The following is a 13,766-nucleotide window of genomic DNA, read 5'->3' on the forward strand; positions in this document are numbered from 1 at the left end:
TTGGCTAGATAATTTTTCGAACGGCGCTACAATCGGGGTATGTCAAGTTAACGCGTAGTAGTAATTAGTACAAACTCCATCAAATCGATCGTTCCCTAGTGCCATAACAATGAGTTCCTTCCATGTTTAGTCTTTATCTCAGGAAAAAGACACGCATACTTCCGACGACACATTCACGGGAAAGGCTGGAAGGCACATTCTTCTATTCGCGCACAATGCACCTACAGCTCGGGCTATGTCGGCCTGAATTCAGACGAACTGTTCTAGCTTAAAGCGGACTCAGGCCGAAATATTTTCCAACGTCATTTGCAATACCTTCCTTTCGAGCCTGCTTTATCCCGGGCAAGGCAGATAGCACCTGTACGGAACTTGAATATGCTTCAAAGTAGTAATCTACCCAGATTCTTCCGGCAAGTGCCAGCAAAGGGGAAGAAGATGCAACGGATAAAAATACGTTGCATACGCACGGTCTGGTTAGGGCATCTTGTTGGCGTTATAGTGGGGAGTTACTGTCTTTCGCGGCGCGGCATTCCTGACCGCGTAAACTTATTTCAGAGATCCCTAATTACGAAAAGCAAAGCTTTCCCTGAAGCTTGTTCAACTTCTAAACACTTAACTTACCAAATAGTTTATCGCAAATACAAGAAAAAAAAATGTACTGCTGTTAGTACACTACCATTTATAGTAATGGAAAAAATAAATGAGATGAAATGCATTTCGAGACAACGAACTGTAATTTTCAATGTTGAACGATTCTTCCATCTTACGCGTAGGATTAATACGAAAAGACAAACCAAGATTTGCTTGAATAGTCCTGGCTCACTAGCAGTTTCTATTTCGACGAAGAAAAAGCTGTTCGAAATAAGTCGAGAGATTCTCTGGTATTGGGTAGCTGGAAGTGTTTACGTGTCAGTCCTAACCGACGCCACTGTGACGCCAGCGTGAACGTCAGCTTCATTGCTCCTTTAGTGTCTGAGTACTTTTATCGACGTTTCGCCTCAACTAACTAATCTCGCGCTGCCGAAGCCCTTGGGGAACTGAAGCGTTCGATGAGCGTCTTCTGTTCACGATCTCCAGATGCCTCTTACGCTGCCTGGCCGGTCGTTCCATTCGTCTCAGTTCAGTAAAATAGAACCTGGAACTGCAGGTGCCCATCACCTACGAGCCGCTTTTCACGTTACGGCTCTTACGTTGAACCCTCCGCCCCAGCCACAACCTTAGAACGAAAATAGCCTTAATATTGTTATTAGTTTATGGGGCTAGGGCAATTCAAGACTCTACTGCGGTTTGAACTTGGCGTTAAACGGATGAGAGCTACCCTAATGGAAGAGATAATTGGTGGTTATATATTTTAGCTTTTAACCAAACTGCATTTCTTTATAAACCGTTCACATAATGTGTAACCGCAAGCGTGAGAGAAGAGGCACGTTCGTCTATTCCAAAGCTATAAGGTGGTTCAAGTTGTGCTCGCGGAAGTTTCTAGGTGGATCTCTTTGAATACGTTTTTACTACCTGTTCTGTTTTCGTCACTTGTAGTTCAAAAAAGAATTCCTATGGCCGCATTCATGCACGAAGTTAGAAACAGTTATCTATAACAGTAAATTGATTAAGTTAATAATGTCAAAGCTAGTAACTTTTTGTTGCATGTAACATATAGCTAATTATCTCGTTTACAAGAATAAGACACGATTTTATCTTGAGGAAACACTAAGCTAACGTTGATAAAATTCACAATCTATAAAATTGTGCGGCTATTTAGTTCTAAGCGGGAGTGACATAGTGCACGAGTTCACCCAGCGTTTGTCTTTACGGCCCTGCAACGTAAAACTGTTATCAGAGAACGTCTGAATAGCCTTGACGAGGAAAACGCCCATAAACCGGCATAAAATGATCGCTTTCTAAAATATACGTGATTTTGTCCAGCGATTGTAATAGTGCCTCGTGTGAACGACTGTTCGATGGTCCTTAGCAAACAGCGCTTATGTTGCACTATTTATTAAGTATAGCTAAAAAAATTAGCTCACAGTATACATAGGCATGAATTCAGATCATCGTGCACCTCGATTGCAAGTGCGTCTCGCAATCGATCCCCTAGAAAACTGCCCACAAAGCTGAGACTAGGACATTCGCAATGGACAATAAGGCAACGCGTCAGTCGCTGCTACGCACCGACGGTCCAGAGCTAGAGCCTATTACGAACGAAAGTTACACAGACCTAGAGAATATTCTCATTGAAACATATAAGTAGTTAATTTGAATCGATCGAACTCTAAACGTTATTAACCACGTAACGTAATGTTCAGACTTGTTCAACTCGATTTGATTCCACAGTAACACACACAGTGTGCCAGTACGTTGCATGCTATTTGTATTTAAGAGCCTATCTGATGTCTACGTTCCTGACGCGGAACGAGTATAAAGAAATATTCTATTTAATATAACCTCTTTTTTTTCCCGAGCTATAGCAAGTGCCAATTCACTGACCGCATGGCATCTAAATATGGAGGCGCACTGTATATTGCCGATGAGTTGTTTATGGTGGTATTTTTAATTTGGGGAACAGAATCAATTGATATTCTAGTATAAACATGTTTCAAACATTGCCGTTCGGTACTGAGTCTAGCTTTTTTGTTTCCTGTTTGTGGTTACATTTATCGTTATAATATTTAGCAGGGGCTGTCGTCTGCACTTTGGCATTTCTTGCAATTGTTGTTAAAAATCATATAAATTACATAAACTGTAATGTTTCGCATCGACTGTATATCAGTTAACCCTGTTTAGACGCACTTAAATAGACACCATCCGACTCAGTGCACACCTCATTCTGCCTATCTTGTTTATCGATGTAGATAATATTATCACCTATCAAGAAGTTCGTACTTACTGAGTTCTTAGGCAGCAAAAATGTCAATTGTTTTCAATTACGTGAGTGCGTTGATGTACATCTTCCCCTCTCGCGCTAGTAGCGATAGGCCGTGCATTTTAGAGGCTGTGCTAAAAGAGACGTCTTGTCGATACGTTTATGATTTCTCTTTTCAGAAGAGATCAGTAATATTGTTAAACGCCGTCTTCATAACGCTAATTTATAAAAGCTTTTTGCCCCTCCGCTCGAAGCTCGACGATGGATCTACCTCCTTTATTCCAAATCTAGTTGGACCAATATTTGTCCTGTATCGAGGCTGTCCTGTATCGGCACAAGGCCGATCAAAGCACTCGGTGCTCGTAAACGTGCTGTGTTGGCCCTCGATCGCGCCTTGAACGTTATCAGCTCGCGCCGCGTACTTCCTACGTGAATATGATGAGAATGGATTCTATTGAACGAATTACGTTTTCAACACAAACGTTACGACGCAATATAAGCGCTTAAAACGCATTTATTTACTGTGTTTAATTATGAATTAGTAGAACCATAAAACAAATTGACAAAATGCGCCATATATGTACCAACAACCGAAGTCATTGATTACGCTACGAGCGAAGATAATAAATATACTAGTCATAATGAAACGCTATAATTAAACACTATAATTAATATATTTAGATAAGAACAATTTATTTACGAACCAAAAATCAGAACGTGCGACAACATTGGTCGGCTGAACGACAGCGCCTTTAAACACGATAAGGAAGCTGTTAGGTCGACCGTGGGGACTATGTATCTATGGGACGTTGTAACACCAACAGAGAGGCATACCAAACCCTGTGGCATAAATCGTGGACAGGGACGCTTCATAGTTGCTATTTAAATACGGCAAGCATTTGTAAGGCTTAAAGCTGCATCATATCGACTAACAACTGCGCCCTCCCTATCTTGAGCTGAGGGGCGTGCGGAGCTTTCGATGATCAATCGTTCGCATTTAGATGGCAGAAGACGGCTAAAATCATTTTCAAATATCTAAGCACAGATGAAGAACTTCCCCCACAGCATTAGTACCACTCCCAGCACAATCAAAACAACGAAATGGTGAGAATTTACAAACAAAGCCGATACAGTGTAACAAATGTGGGAAGATGGGGTTTATTTTCGGGTCGTAATGGAAGCCGGTCGTGAACCGTTACTATTGGTCAGCGTCGCAGGGCCTGACTGCGTAAGCACAGACAGACCCAATAGGCCAACCAACAACGATAGGTCGATATTGCGATAACATCGTAACGACAGGCAACATCTTGTGATAGGCAGCGAGCGAATCGGCTACGCATGTGTAATAGATGTGACGCTTCTCATATACGTATACATTAGACAGCGAAGGGAAAAAATGACTGGAAGAAGAAGCTGGCTAGGTCTGACTTAAACATCGAGAAGCGAATACCGCCTTCTGCTTTTCGAAGCGAACCTGTGTCATTTGTCACCTACAACAAAGTCGAAGAACTGAGTTCTAGTATAGCTTAGCAGCTTTTTTTGCCTCTGAAGATCAGTGACTTGTTGAGCAAACGGGCGACGGAATAGAAGTAGCGCAAAGCCGATATAGATGTCAGTAGAAAAGCAGCACGCAACTACCAGGTGTAGTCAAATGGGCCTCGGGTTCATGGCAACGACGCACTGTATCCATCATATGCGATCGACTAATATATATAGATTTTAGTACTGGAAGAACACGATTAGGCGATCGCGCTTACGCTTAGCGTAATCAAGATGTATCTATCTTCTAGCTATGGGTACTTACCTAGTATCAGAACCGCCATCCGAGTGTACAGTTAGCTAAAGAGAAAACTGCTGACAACAAGTTTACTTCCTGAACCTGGGGCATCATAATGAAAGATAGCGGTTTCAGCATTCATTAAGACGACGCGGACACAGCTCCTTCTCGCTGTCCAGTAAAATATGAAAATGTAAATTATTGTCGGCTTGCTGGCCTGGTTGCCGAAAATTCACCATGTTTTTAAGGCAGGGCTAGACAACAAATCACTGTAACGCCCCTGTTATTTGTTCAATGGTCTTATCGGATCCGCACACTCTCACGTAGTGAGATGTAAGCCGAGGCAGAATAACTGAGTGCTAATCAAGGGATCCCAAATTCTAGTCGGCTATATATCTTATCTGTCAATAACAAGTCTCGATATGTACCTAAATCTTTGACACAAGACAAGCTCTCCAAATTATCGAAAGTATCATTTTTAAATACTGCCAAACTTACGCGGCACAAATCTCCACGTTACAGAATCGCGATAAATGAAGCTAGCCACAAAATTACTTACGTATTATCATACGTCAGTAAATGAACAAAATATATTCTTCATCTCTTCGTAATTGACTAACGTTGACTTTTGGCGTAGATTCTAGGGAACCGCTATCATTATAAAACGTTATCCTAACATACCGCATGGACAACAATACCCTCAGACACAATTTGAGATAGCCTGATACTTAACGTAATGTTATTCATTTTTTATTGATGCCGTTCGTTCGATAACGGCCTACATATTGTACTGAAAAACAATTTCTGTTCTAGGGAACAGCTGTTGCGGGTTAGGTAAGTTTCTTCCAAGAACCCTGTCGGCCCGTGTGTTCCGTCGGAACATAAACTCTGAGCAATCTTCTACAAAGTCGACGGCTGAACCTACCTAGGTGCCTAACCTACGTTCAACAGACGACCTGACTGGTAATACGGGGCATGAACAAGTGATAAATCAGTTACAGCCGCTCTCAGTTGCCACAATGATCAGCTGCCTTCGCTGTCCCCAGTGTCCCTGTCCTGATAATGACGCCATAATGACCGCAAGCATAGGGCAGCCTGTGAACATCGAATAAGACAGACGAACCTGAGATAGGCTTCGATGCCCATATACCCTTTGCTTGTAGAACAAAAACAGTATGATGCAACGAATGGCTGCAGTTCACTCACGCAATATATAAAACATACGCACCTAGTTATTAGGATTTATACAAACACCCCGAGCGTTTGCACCGAGCTACTATTATCTATTGTGAAGTATGCTATATTGAGCAAGTACGTTAAAATTTAGGACTTGTCAGTTGTTTAGCACAGGAACGTAGTTATCAGTTAATAAGATAGAGTCTGGCTGGGATTCCGTGTAAATAGATTCTCATGATAGAGATATAATGTTCCCATCATGGTACGCTATAACGTGCCTGCCTAGTAGAATGCGGGACACCCGAAGTAGTTCAGGCTCAAAAGCAGCGGTAGACAGACTGTTTTGTGCCATGCTTTGTCTACTGTCTTGAAGCAATGCTTAACGGTAGAACGGCAGGAAACCCGAACCATTTATTTGGGCGACGAGATCCCGGATGTCCTGTTTATTCTAGAAATAACGCATGCTACGTACATCAATCGTAGCGATCAAAGCGAATTACTGAAATTAGATTATTTTTAAAACAAACTGAAGCACATAGGTTCATCTAAGGATACGTGCTCTTCATAGCACAACAGCTCTTAGTTATGACTTCGTAGAGTAGTGTACGTTCTACCAATTATACGGGTCAAATCGGACGGATTAATCGTTGTCAGTTCTCAATGTGTTATTTATGAATAAACCATCGTTTAACGTAAATTGTTCTTTTCCATATAACTAAATGCTTTACTACTATAAATTTCGAACGACCTGATACGTGAGTTCGAGAGGCATTTCAGTCACAAATTTATCGAGTACTAGCCGCGGCCGCAGATCTGCTAAAAGCTATAATTACGATCAAGTATTTATCACACAGCCGTCACCTTACAGATGCATTGATTTTATACTATTGGACGCAAAAATCAACCTTCATTTCAAGGATTCATCTGACCATGTAACAATTAACAGAGGGCTTATATATAGTGTTCGCAGGCAGTTATCTAGATCTTCCCTTGTATAATCGTCCTATCGACTTCGTGATTACATATAATCAGCGTGAGGTCGTTTAGGGAGGATCTTATTCAGAGCCTCTCTGCCAAACATTCTTCAAAACGTAGATGACTCGATATCTGCAAATGCGCATGGCTGTACTTTTTTTTTTTCGGTAGCTATTTCGCTCCATCGAATTGCTTCTCCATAGATTTTTTCTCGTTGTATATTCGAGACGTTGCTTGGGCCTAACTAGAATTGTGCAAAGCAATCAATTAGTATGGCGACGAGTGAAGAACCTCATTAGCACATCTTCGATACACGGGATAAGCTAAGTAGGGGGTGGAAAATTAAAAACAGAATAGTCTGTGTTCTTTTGTCAGACGTTTTCTATTGGCGAACATTTCCCGTTGGATTGGCTCGAGTAGACTCGTACGGTCTCATTGCTTCTAGTAGAGTTACACAAGCTTTACTTTAGTATAGTTAGGCAGACTCGTATAAATTTAATCATCTAAGTAAAAAAAAGAATCAAGTAAAAAGTATTTGATAGACGGTACTAGGTCCATTGTTCAAAAAAGGGAGCATCGTTCTTATCTCAAAGAAATAACGCTTGACCTCTATGCAAGGACCTGAATATTTCCTTTGAATTTCATCTTTTCACTTGCACTGGCGTTAAGCATTACGTTAGACGGCTGGCTATCAGCACGAAATAAGTGGGCTTACGCCCTGTTTCGAACTTAGAGTCCCTAAGTTTATTAGCTAAACATGTCACTATTCCTCATAGTCAACGGTTGGTTGCTTCCAGACAGCGGGACGCCGGTAGCCGTTGTGTGTATGCGTGGACATGGCAAGCGTCGAGTTGGCCTGCGACAGTTCCTGTCAGTGAACTTTGCCTGCTGGACCCTTTGCTTCGGTTCTGTTGTTAGCGCTAGCATATCTAAGCAACCGTTGGCAGCGTGAAAAAGCCCAGCGGTTAATCACTATTCAACGGAGTTTTCAACAAATAATCTCTATTTTCACACGGGTTTATGAGGACATTCGTGCAAAAAGGTTGTCATTTTACTGGTTGATTAGTTTTCTGTGACTAGCTATGGCGTCATGCTTTACGAAAGTCCAATACAAATGGGCTGCTGCCCATTTGTATTTGCCTGCGCGGTAAAAGATATTGACCTGCAGCTATAGCTGTTGTTGTTATCATGAGCTGAGTGGAATATAATCGCGGCCAGCGCAATCAAGTGAAGCTGCTAAAGTTACAGCTGAGATACGTTGTGTTTTCCTCATTTTCTTTTGATCTATTACGATCTGTTCCATTTAAAAAGTTCAATGAGCTGAATATGTACGTAGCCTTTCTTGGTCGATTGTAGCAATACATGATGATACAATTCACGGATTTAATTTGCCACTGTCAGTTAGTATATTATTGCCATTGCTAACAGAATATGTGACTAGAGGAAAGAGCGACTGAGCTTGGCATAAAGTACACGTTATTCACCCTATCCAACCCCGACAAGTGAGGGGAAGATCAATAAAAAGGTCTTCTACCTAGAGTTTGTGTGCAAAGAATTGTGCGAGGTGACGGCACCACACCTAAACATAGGCCATATGGCACACCCACATCTTCACGCGTCAGGTAATCTTCGCCCACTAAACATAAGCCGACCACTAGGTCTTCGGGCATAGCAATGCTAATCGGATACCCGAAAAAGGCGTCCGACGGTGTTCTGCGCTTGGTGAATAGTTATTTGTAATTAATTAGAAGATCTCAACACGCACCATAAGCTGAGAGGGAGAAAAGTCAGATTCATTTTCAAGCATGAGGCTTACGTGTTACCTAGCGGTGACATTCGTAAGAACGTTATTAATTCAATATTAATGAGTAAGTTAAAAATTCAAGTAAACATACAGTACATATTTTAAAATACCAACTAAATATTTTGCACGTAGAAATTTTCAAATTGGTACAGTTATTTATTGTGGGTAAATGGTCTGCCAGCAACAAAGCCATGGTACGGAACTTCTCTGCCGAAACTTTCAAGAGCCGAGCGACTGAGTAGCCAGCTCGACTATATTATTGCCACCGTCTCTTCAATAACGTGCCTCGAAGAGTCACGTTTTCTCGACCCTGCTGTCCATTTCGTCTTGGCTAGTCATCAGTTGAACCAGGTTATGTTACGAACCTTAGATAGAGAAATGACAGGGTGCTACAACTGCCCTTGACTGTGATCTTTATGAGGGCGTGTGCTTTGATCAGAAGATGATGCTCTGACGTATATGGAAAATGCTATATTTAGATGTTTGCTGTAATTAAGGAGCCACTTGCTCCTATATTAATTAGCTTAAATAGAGTGCATTGACCCATCAATCGTCTATCAACGCTAATAATGCTGAAGTGACGATATTGTTTCGGACAACGCCGAGCTACTTACTGAACTTTCCAGGAAGACGTCTTTTAGCGGGACTGAAACAATAGGGCTATTGTAACTTTACAGTATCAGAAAAAAACTTGAATTATAAAATAGATAGTTCGTAGGGATAGAAAAAGAAAAGCATAAATCGGCAAACGGAGCGCTGAATCAATGACCCGATGCCACAAAAGCAAGCTTGTGTTTTCGTAACAGGACACAGTCAGCTATAGCACTTCATTCTCTAAGAACGAACCCTGTGTGCTTAGAAGAAACTTCCTTAAATATTTAAAATGTAGTTATCGGTGGTAGTTAGTGACCATATATACAAAGCTCCGTGTTCAGACAAGACATTTGCTTCACAGGCTTCGTAAAAATAAATCGTCTTTTACGAGTGAACTTATACAAACGTTTGAAGCTTTATAAACATGCTTTGTACGGATCATTTCTCCTATTGTAGAGTTAGTTTACGTGCTTGATCCAGCACTTCACGATTTTCGCAATGCGTAGTTTTTCGGCAAAAGCTTCATTCGATAAGTACAGGGTACCTGTGGATCATCTAGATTCGCATTAAACGAAGTCCAGTGTGAAATAGTATTGCCATGTTATGATTTACTTATACGTACACTAACCACCTCTAGTCTGATTTACTGGACGGACTGGCAAGTTGTTTGTCCTTGCAAAATTCAATTGGGTGAATCAGACGGCCGCCATGGCAGATGCTGAGATGACTTGGTGGCATGCTCTATCAAATTAGCTATAAGAGGCTTTTTTTCTTTTGAGAGATGCATAAGTATGACCAGGACTTATCTCCGGGGGTGCTAATATTTCTACATACTATAGCTACTATTTAAAGTAATTTTAATCGCTGCGCCGTTGCAGATTTGTACGAGATGTGCGCTACAGTGATTCTGTATATAGATCATTCCTAATATGCATATGGTCATCTATAAAATTTGTTTATTACTTAAGGCAAACGTTTGAAATTGATTATATATATTTTAGTATAAAGTTGTCTTTGTAGAAGAAGAAGCATAATTGGGCAATAATGCTATATGTTATATAGGCACATAAGCGCACAATCAATGACTCTAGTTAACTGTGCTAACATAACGGATTATCTTATTGATATTTTATATCAGTAGAAGTTTTATCAGATGGAAGGTCGATACAAGTATACGATACGTTTATTTTCGACAGATGTTTGGTCAGGAAGTAACTCATAGACACGTGATTAAAAACATATTTTTGTTTTTGCCAACCAACTTACACCATTTAAACACCCCGCAACACGAATGTGACCATCTCAAATTGCCGCTGCTCGGAGACAGCGCACTGTTAGATAACATTTCTGTAAAAAAAAAAGAAGCATAGATAGCATATACTTCAAAACAAAGACGCTTCAAAGTCATCGAACATAATTATTTGACACAGCAAAGATTTTCACGTTATTTTGGAAAGTTTCGTGGAGATCTCGTTAAATATAAATAAAAAATATCAAAAACCGATATGTTTACCTATGTCGGTACGCCGAGTATTGACTACGTATATTGCTAGTGATTGATTTCAGTTTGAGAAGCATAAATCGCACCATTATTAATTTCCAAAATATATTAATAAACAACATATAATTAAACCTATCGCTAAGCCAGTCGAAATATAGCTCATGTTTATTTTATTTATGTATATTATTTATTATATTATCCAGTTATGACAGGTAGTAGGAGATGATCTAAATTAGCACATCTGCAACATCTTCTAGATCGGTATCTTATAGAAACCCATCCTTCTATAAGCAATCTGCGGCGCGCCATACAAATAATAATGCTACAACAAGTCATAATTGATCTGTTTTTTGAAGTTCAAACGTATGGTAAGTACATTGGCTTGCATTTGTCACTGCTTTAGATCTGCCACGGAATAACTTTACATTCGACTGTACTGAAAATAGCTTTTTCCGGTAGTACCCATATGCATACAACAGCAAAAAACAACACGAACAATACGCCGTTTATCATCAAGAGTCAATCAAATGGTTTGTCTCTCTTTTCGGGTTTCTTACCGAAAAAAGAACCCGTGATGAGACCACCTGCTGTTGTGGGCATCGTCATATTAACCTGCCTTAATGTTAACAGCTCGCCGGTAAAATCTGCCAGGCACAACTGGGGACGAAGATTATACTATACTCCACCCCAGTGCATCGTACATTTATTCGACGTTATTTAGATGTTATACTCGATGCCGAAGTCGTTTAGGACACTATACTGCACATACGTATGTCGCTCGAGCGTCCATTGTGAAACAATTTTTTTTTTTAAACCCAGCTGTTTCTAACAACATCCGCTCGATCCGTTGCTACGTGACGGTACCCTAACTATATATGCTATATATGTAGGCTATGTAACGTTATTAGATTTTCAAAGTAGGAACAACAGTTATGCATAGGAAACTTATTCGAATCTCTGCCTATGTCAATACCTGAGGACAGCAGAGACATATTCCATTACTATACCTGCATTGGTTTCCAGAATTCGTGAATTTTCTCTAACGGACAAAGAAATACGGGCATGCGTATTTTCTATCGACTTCGAAATTCTCTGAAAGTAAAGGCATCTACATAGACATAGTTCCTCGACAGTTTCTTTGAGACAACGCAGATCGACACAGGGGCAGCTGATCTATATATATATGAGAATATTCGAAATTAAGTCGCGGTTCTCATTTAAAAATGGTCGTTCATTGATGGGTCGTTGTCGTCAGCGAATTTTGCTTAACAGGCTACAGGAAATACTCTTGTAAATATTGTATGTCAAAATGGCTCAATGTTATGATTTCACATACAGGAACATGATCCAGGTATCGTTGCCTCAGTTCATGTTCCACACAAAGGCTTCGCATACTCTTCGAAGTTTTATTTATGATCTAAGGTATCACCACCATCTACTTCCCATTCTATTATTCGAAACAGTGAAAAATCTACGTTGTGTTACTCTAGTCGCACCAACGTTACGTCGGATGCGTTTGACAAACTATGTCTGTTTTATGACGAATGTAGATAAGAATGAGTAACTTATTTAGGACCCGTAATTGACAAGCACCACTTTTTCTTACAACGCCTGCTGTGGACCACACATAGGAATATCTGCATTACGAAGATGGCGCTGATCAGATGTTTATTAGGTTATTATTATGAGAGACACATGTTTATTAGGTACACATACAGCCTGGTCAGCCAGCGTGTCACAGATGACAAATATTGCCTGGGCCATTATTAATGATACGCCTGCTTAGGACGGTGTTCGGCTCATGTCTGATGCTGACTGTCAGTTGAAAAGTATTAGTTTCGAAACTACTAGCTACCTAGGCGTTTTTGTATCTTGCCAATTGTTATGCAATAACGATTCTGGTCCTGCTGCAAACTATGCTAATAACAATAGTAGGTTTTGTCCGAGCGTTATATTACGACAACACTTATTGAAATTTTTCCTCAAGAAAATCGGCTTTTCATCGAAGTTTTGGACAATATTGTTACTCGTTTGGGTATTATTATAAAAATCTAGAGACTATTGAACATTCTGTTAAGGATGTCATCATTTTAAGGTATTTTAGAAAAAATATTGTTATATCTACTAGATAACGTAAATATAATGAAATTCGACTTCACACTTCGTTGTTACGCAATAAACGAGGCTAATCTCTCGCAGCAAGTCCTCATCCGGTTTCTAGATATACCTACAGGCAAAGTAAACTTCGGGGGCGGAACGTGTGTATCATCAGCTATTGTATATGCATATATTAGCTTTACGACCTTGAAGCTTCTCAGTGTCCACTTTAACCTGCGATTCGCAAGTTTAGGTATTTCGGTCACATTTTCAGAGTATATTTAAAATTGAATGTCATGAACATTGTTAGGTCGGCATAGATGTTGCATGATACATCATCCGGAGATATTTCACAGTAGATATAGCGGATTTAAAACAATATATCAAAAGGCTTCACTGCAAACATTTTGAGGCCGCTTTCTTCTCATCTGAATCGGACACGTTTACTTTAACACGGAGCATCCTATCGTGTAGGAAGGTTTTTGCCTACTTTCTTATTTTCGGCCCTGATTCATATAATGAGCTATGTCAATGACTTCACGGTGTATGTAACGGTTCAAACGCGGACCATAGTCAAAGTAGATGATAATAATATAGTCTCACACATTAAAGTTAAATTTTAGCTTCAATACTGGCTTTACACGGACCGAAGACTTGTAGAAAACTGGTCCGTAGACGGAACGTTCATCTGTTATTGCATCATAAGCTGGAAGTTTACGTTGCCTTAAATGTGACCAGCCTAAGAAACTTCCAGTGTACCGTCGTCACTGACACACCCACGCCCTTCCTTGGCACAAGATTTAGTACAGGCGCCTAGAAAATTTCGTTTTTATATAAACGCATCATTGTTACCTTTAAATTCAATGTATCTTCACGGAATATTATATTACGTAGTTTAATAAAGTGTCCCAATTGCGGATATTGCAAGATTGACGCTTGAAATCGAATCAGCTCGAAAAGCCGTGCTCTCATAGAATTGTGC

The sequence above is a fragment of the Varroa jacobsoni genome, unplaced genomic scaffold (assembly GCF_002532875.2).
Source record: "Varroa jacobsoni isolate VJ856 unplaced genomic scaffold, vjacob_1.0 scaffold_626, whole genome shotgun sequence".
In the NCBI taxonomy this organism is placed as follows: Eukaryota; Metazoa; Arthropoda; class Arachnida; order Mesostigmata; family Varroidae; genus Varroa; species Varroa jacobsoni.